We start from the raw sequence: 5,962 nt of genomic DNA on the forward strand, positions 1-5,962 counted from the left end.
TCTTGCTAGCTCTGTACGCATGTAAAGATAACAAAGTTGCAGAATAGAGAATAGCATTTGTTTTGTTGGAGGTTTTGCAGGAGCACCATGAGCTGGCCCACATGGACAGCTGCAGGAACAACGAATTCCTAAACCAAGAAGTTTGCAACAACAAACCACATCCCCTCCCCTGTTTTTTTTGCTTGTTTGTTTGTATAAAAGGAGCCTGTACTCTGACTGGAGCAGGATGGTTCTCCAAGACATTAGTCTGCTTTCCTCTCGATCTGCTGGCTTTCCGAATAAAGTCACCATTCCTTGCCCCAAGGCCTCATCTCCCAATTTATTGGTCTGTCATGCAGCGAGCGGAACGAGCTGGACTCGGTAACAAAATCCCATTCTTCTGTATTTTTGGTCCTTTCGCTCGGTAACTCCAACTAGAAATTTTATATTTATTTTCAACTTTTGTTCTACTGATCTTACCCCTCACATAGATACCAAATGCTTTGCTTTTCTGTCATCTGCAATCTCATGGGCATCTTTATTTAAGATTCTCATAATTTCTCAGTCTGACTCCAAACATGAATAAAATACTATTGACTTAAATAAAAACATACAACATAAGAGGAGTGAATTTAAGTTTTATTCAAAGTCTTACTGAAGGTGATAGCCAGGGATACAGGCTCTCATTTATCTCCAAGGAACTGCTCTGAAGAGACAGTAGAGAGGCCAACTTATATATGAACTCTGGGGGGCTAGGAAATACATGCAGTCAAGCATACACTTGGTAAAAGATTACTGCTAATCACAAAGAATAGATATCTCAAATTAATGATGTTAGTGGTTTTCTATATATGAGAAGATGCAAGAATCTGGGGTCACTAAAATTTTTCCTGAGGTATGCATCTATCTAAGGGACCTGCTCATCCAAAGCACAGAGGGCCTCATCCTGTTTTCATCCTGAATTCCTTTCAGGGTGCACTGTCAGTAGGCGACTGCAGCCAGTGGTGACATCCCTTGCAGAACGGGGTCATAAGCAAAGCTCTTTATTCTTCTTTGTTCACAATCCTATAAATAGTGTTACTGGGTACTGCCCCTGTTTATTTATCACTCCCGCAGCTTTTTCCACAACCTCACAGAACCACCTAGGCAATAATTTGTCTGCCAGATTCTTTGCAAGGTATGAAAGGAGACCATGACTTCTGCAGTTGGGGAGGAGGGCTGTGTAGAACAGTTAAGCATATAGTCTGGAGTGGCAAGTAATTGACCAGTGCAAATGGAATGCTTTTGAAACAAACATGGATGCTATACAATTTTTATTTTTAGTATTAAGTAATGGGGCTACTATTTTATCCTTGCCTCTTTTGTTTTCTCTCCTTTACTTTTGAAGAAATTATTATGTACAAAAGTATAGAAGTATGAAAGAGGAATGCTCTTAGTATTGAGGCTTTCTATCTCAGTTGACCTTTACTGAATTAGCTCCCCACACAGGCAGGACATATCCTTAGGTCATTCTCCTGCAAGTGGTGAGTCGATTATTGGCCCTAACTATCTGAAAGGCCAGACCACAGAGACTTTTTCTTTTTCTTTTCCAAGTCCCCAAGCTTCCTATAGAATATTTTAAAGGAAGAAAAAGTTGCATTTCTGATATTAGTAGTGAAAATCAATTCTCCACTCTCAGCAGATTATCCTTCTCTAAAATTCTCTTTTAATAATCTTCTAAACCCAGCACACACCAGGTGCCAGGTACCAAACATTTCTCATGCACCCAGCTTTCTCTCTTGAAGTGCCTTTCACTTTCTCCCTATCTAAATTTTACCTATTGTTTAAGATTCTATAAACATCACATCTCTTATGAGGCATTTATTGAATATAAAACACTGGATTATTTGAATTTCTATAGCCCCAAGTTTCTGACTACAACCCTAACATTTAAGAATAAATCATATTTTCACTTTTCTTTTCTAGTTATTTTATGGAATTTAATTAGAGACTCACTAGAATTCTAGGAAATTCAAAATTTTGTTCCCTTAAAGTATCATATCGGAAACTTGTGGAATTGTCAAGGAATAGCCTTGTGATCTGACCTGTTAGGAAGTTAGGGCAAATAATCAATCTACCACCTCTAGGAAGATGACTCAGGTGTGCCATCTGGGGGAAGTCACCTCAGTGAAGGCCGATGGAGATTCTCTGCATGGTCTTCTCTTTCTTTTTATGTTTTGTAGTACTCCTCATACAGAAATGACCCAGAGTAAAAGTGTTCTGTGAGCATCTGTTGATAGATTTTACTTTCCCAACTCCCAACATTGACATGAAAGATTCTGATAACTCCATCCAGTAGTAACTTTATGATTGCCTGTGGCATTTATGATTAGATTAGGAGTCCAACAACTAAAATGCTTGCTCAAAGTTTCTCATGTAGTTATATAAAATTATACAAAATTATTTATTTCTCAGAACAAGTTAATTCATCTTTAGTGTAGAAATAATAATGTAGAAAAAAATTTTTTGCTCTGCTCATCTCCAAAAGCTCTAGTGAAGAAAAATTAAGGAAAACGGTCATGATATTTCTAAGCTTTATGCATATGACAAATAATACTGTTATTATAACATTATCATTAGTGCTTAGTACTATACATTTGGGGTCTGAATATTTAGCTTAATGCTTCTTGATTTTTTTCCTATCATTTGTGCTCTTATATCTCATTTAGGCTTTATACATGTTAAGTGCAGACAAATGTGTAGTACATTAAAAAAAAAAAACTCTTGGAACAGGTCAGAAGTCTCAGCAAATATTGTTATTTGCCTGGGTTTGAACTTCTCATTAGGCTTTGCATTGAGGACAGAAATATTTGTCTCAGTAGGTGAAAACAGAACTGTGCAATAAGCAAATCATTCAAATTTTCATCTGAATTTTATGTAATGGAAAAAAGAAGATGATTAATCTATATACCCATGAAAGACAACATTGCATGGGGGGAAAAAAAGCTTGTTATGTGCTTGTGGGAAACCATCTGCAATTATTGCCATCCTGTCAAGAGGTCAGAAGATGTGACTGTGGAAGTGGCAGCCTTGCCATTCCTTTTTAATCGTCCCCCACAATACTCCTCACAGTAATCAGGAGAGACAGGCGGAGGGCAGCACTCTGAACATGAGATGCAGAAAGGCAGCCCTCATCCGACTGGGGCTTCCCAATAAATTAGTCCTTCTCTCTTCTCCTCAAAAGGGTCACAGGCGAACTGGCTGTGCGGATTGTCAGGTTGCCAGCCCCAGCTGACTGGCAGGTGAGTAAAGTCTTCATGCCGCGTGGTGCCCAGGAGTGCCTCACCCACCCTCCTTGTCAACCTCAGACCCAGCTGCCAGGTCAGAGAGCCAGGGGAGCATAAGTGCATTGGCACCTCTCCAGCATCCTAGGGGCTCATTGCCTGCTACCCTCTCTCAGCTGCTCTGCCAGGCAAACAGAAAAGGTTAACGGTTAATGATGTGAGACTTGATTACTCTCCTGAAGAGTAGGTGTGAGGGATGCAAATGTTTTAATCCAGAAATTGGTATCTTTTATGTCAGGGATACAGCGAGGGAGCTGGCATGGACACAAGGCAGCACGACAGTGTATCTCTGGCCTGGGAAGCCAGGCACGAGGTTTACATTCTAGCTTTAAAACCAGCTCATGGTGTGCTGTTGGGAAAATCCTGTAACATCTTTTATCTTAGTTCTTTCTTTGGTTGAAGATGGAATTTAGTGATACATAATCTCTATGATCTCAAAAGGATCCTTTAAAGTATGAAGACAAGATTTTGCACAGGGAAGCTTATATATAAATAAACTATGTGGGAGCCCTGATAACTTCCTTCTTCCCTGCCTTTCTAGGGAGTAACTGACCAAGACCCTGCTGTTGCATTCTGGAATCTACGTCTCCATCTGCTAAGAGCCCACACCTCAGCAGGCCTACACGGAAGCTGACTTGTTCCTGGAGAACCTGGGCCTTCCTGAGAGCTGAGTCTGGCATAGGGATTCCCCGGTGGTTTTGCCCCAACTTCTTTGGCTGGCATGGGGACTAGGATGCTTCTAACCAATGTTTCCTTCCTCTCCGCTTCACCTGGCATCTGATTTGGATCATAGTCTTACTGCCCTCACAGCCTTTCCTGACCTTCCTTCTATTTTCCATCAGGCAAGCATCCCCAAGAAAATCTTTGCACAATAAATCTTGTCTTGACACCTGCTTCTTTTATTTCTTTGTTTGAGCTTGCTAATTGTATATTTTGGGTTTGTTTGGGTATTTTTTGTCTACACTCAATAATATTGAGAATTTTGAGAAATATAATGGAAAAGATGAGAGTGGCAGGTCTCTTAATGATAAGATAACAGGATTAAGTATTACAGTAAGTGTCTTCTTCAGTTATTTATTTTGGTAACGTAAGTGTCCTACGATAAAAAGTTACATAAGGTTAAAACAGAAGCTAAAACTTTAACTAGATGTTTTCCATTCATGCTACATCAATTTTCTAGTCCTTATTTCTGGGGCCTCAGTCTCTATCATGGGACCTGCTTCATCTCCCTGTCAAGACCAAGAGGAGCAATTCTCTCCCTCTTCATTTCAGTTGATCCTGTTGTTCATGTTGCTTTAAACTTTTCACCCAGTTTCCCAAGGCCTTTATCTATGCCCTCTACTTAATTTCTCCAGAAAGCGTCTTTGAGAATGAATTTTTGGTGACTGAGTACCTATGGGAAATCTAAAGAAACCAGGTTCCTCACACTAACTTTAGTTTTGATTGGCAGCTTCATTGCCCCAGGAAGTAGACTCCCAGTCCCTGAACACAAGCCTCCCACACTTGGATTCTCTGTACCTCCAACCAGACCATGGGTAAACGCCTTCACCTCCATAAATGATCCTTGTACCTTTCACTGCCTGGACACTTCTCTTTGGATACATGATCAGGAATATTTTAATCTTTGCTGAATTTGACCTTGCATAATTCTAACTTGATTGGAATTTATATTTTAGTTATTTCTACCTGAAGATCTACCTCTTAAATCGCAAGACTGTGAGCTATCCAGCATGTACCAACTTTGATGTTTCACACACTGCAGATCCATGTGAACTTCTTTGTTATAATATTTCCCTAGATTATACATTTTGCTACAATTTTCCATTTATTTATCACAGTTTCTTCAAAAAATTACACTGAGAATATATACAAAAATTTTAGCAGAATTATGAGGCACACCGCAGGTACTTCATGGAAGATAATTGTATCGTTCATTGCAAACTTATTAAATATGAACTATTTTTTTAAATAGCTAATGCTTTGCTTAATACTTTAAGTTTATGTACTTACCTACATGTGTTATCTAAGTATGCTGGGACAAGTGTGGAAAATTAAGGTGGATAAGATGTTTTTCACTTCCAGGAACTTACAGAGTGAAGCTAATGCCCTGATTCATATTCCTGTTGTTCTCAGGGTAACTTTGTTATCTGCTGCCAGACTTGTGTCACTTCACACATTAATTCATGTGTGACACATGTATTGAGGCCTTTCTATTGGCTGAGAACTATGGTAAGTGTTAGGATAAACTATTATATGAAAATGATAATCAAGATGGATAACATTTAAAACAATTTCTATGAGTCTGGCTGTAAATTAGATGAATGATTTAAATTAATACTCACAGCAAACTTACAAGGCAAGTTCCTGTATTGCCACATCAAGTTGAAAAATGAGATAACTGAGCACAAATTGTGTTAAATAATCAGCCTGAGCTTATAAAGTATTAGGGATGAACCTCAAATTCAAGAATATCTAAATCAAAAGCCCACATTGATCAGACTGACCACCTTGCCCTTGAAAGAACACAATAAACTTGACAGAGCACATGGGGTCAGTGGGCATTTCAAAGACTTGAGATGTGGTAACTAGGAGACAAGGAAGATTTCTCCATCACACTGATGTTTTATAGGGCTACTGAGCAACAGTAGAGGTAGGAATGA

Source organism: Camelus bactrianus, chromosome 29 (genome assembly GCF_048773025.1).
Source record: "Camelus bactrianus isolate YW-2024 breed Bactrian camel chromosome 29, ASM4877302v1, whole genome shotgun sequence".
Taxonomy (NCBI): Eukaryota; Metazoa; Chordata; class Mammalia; order Artiodactyla; family Camelidae; genus Camelus; species Camelus bactrianus.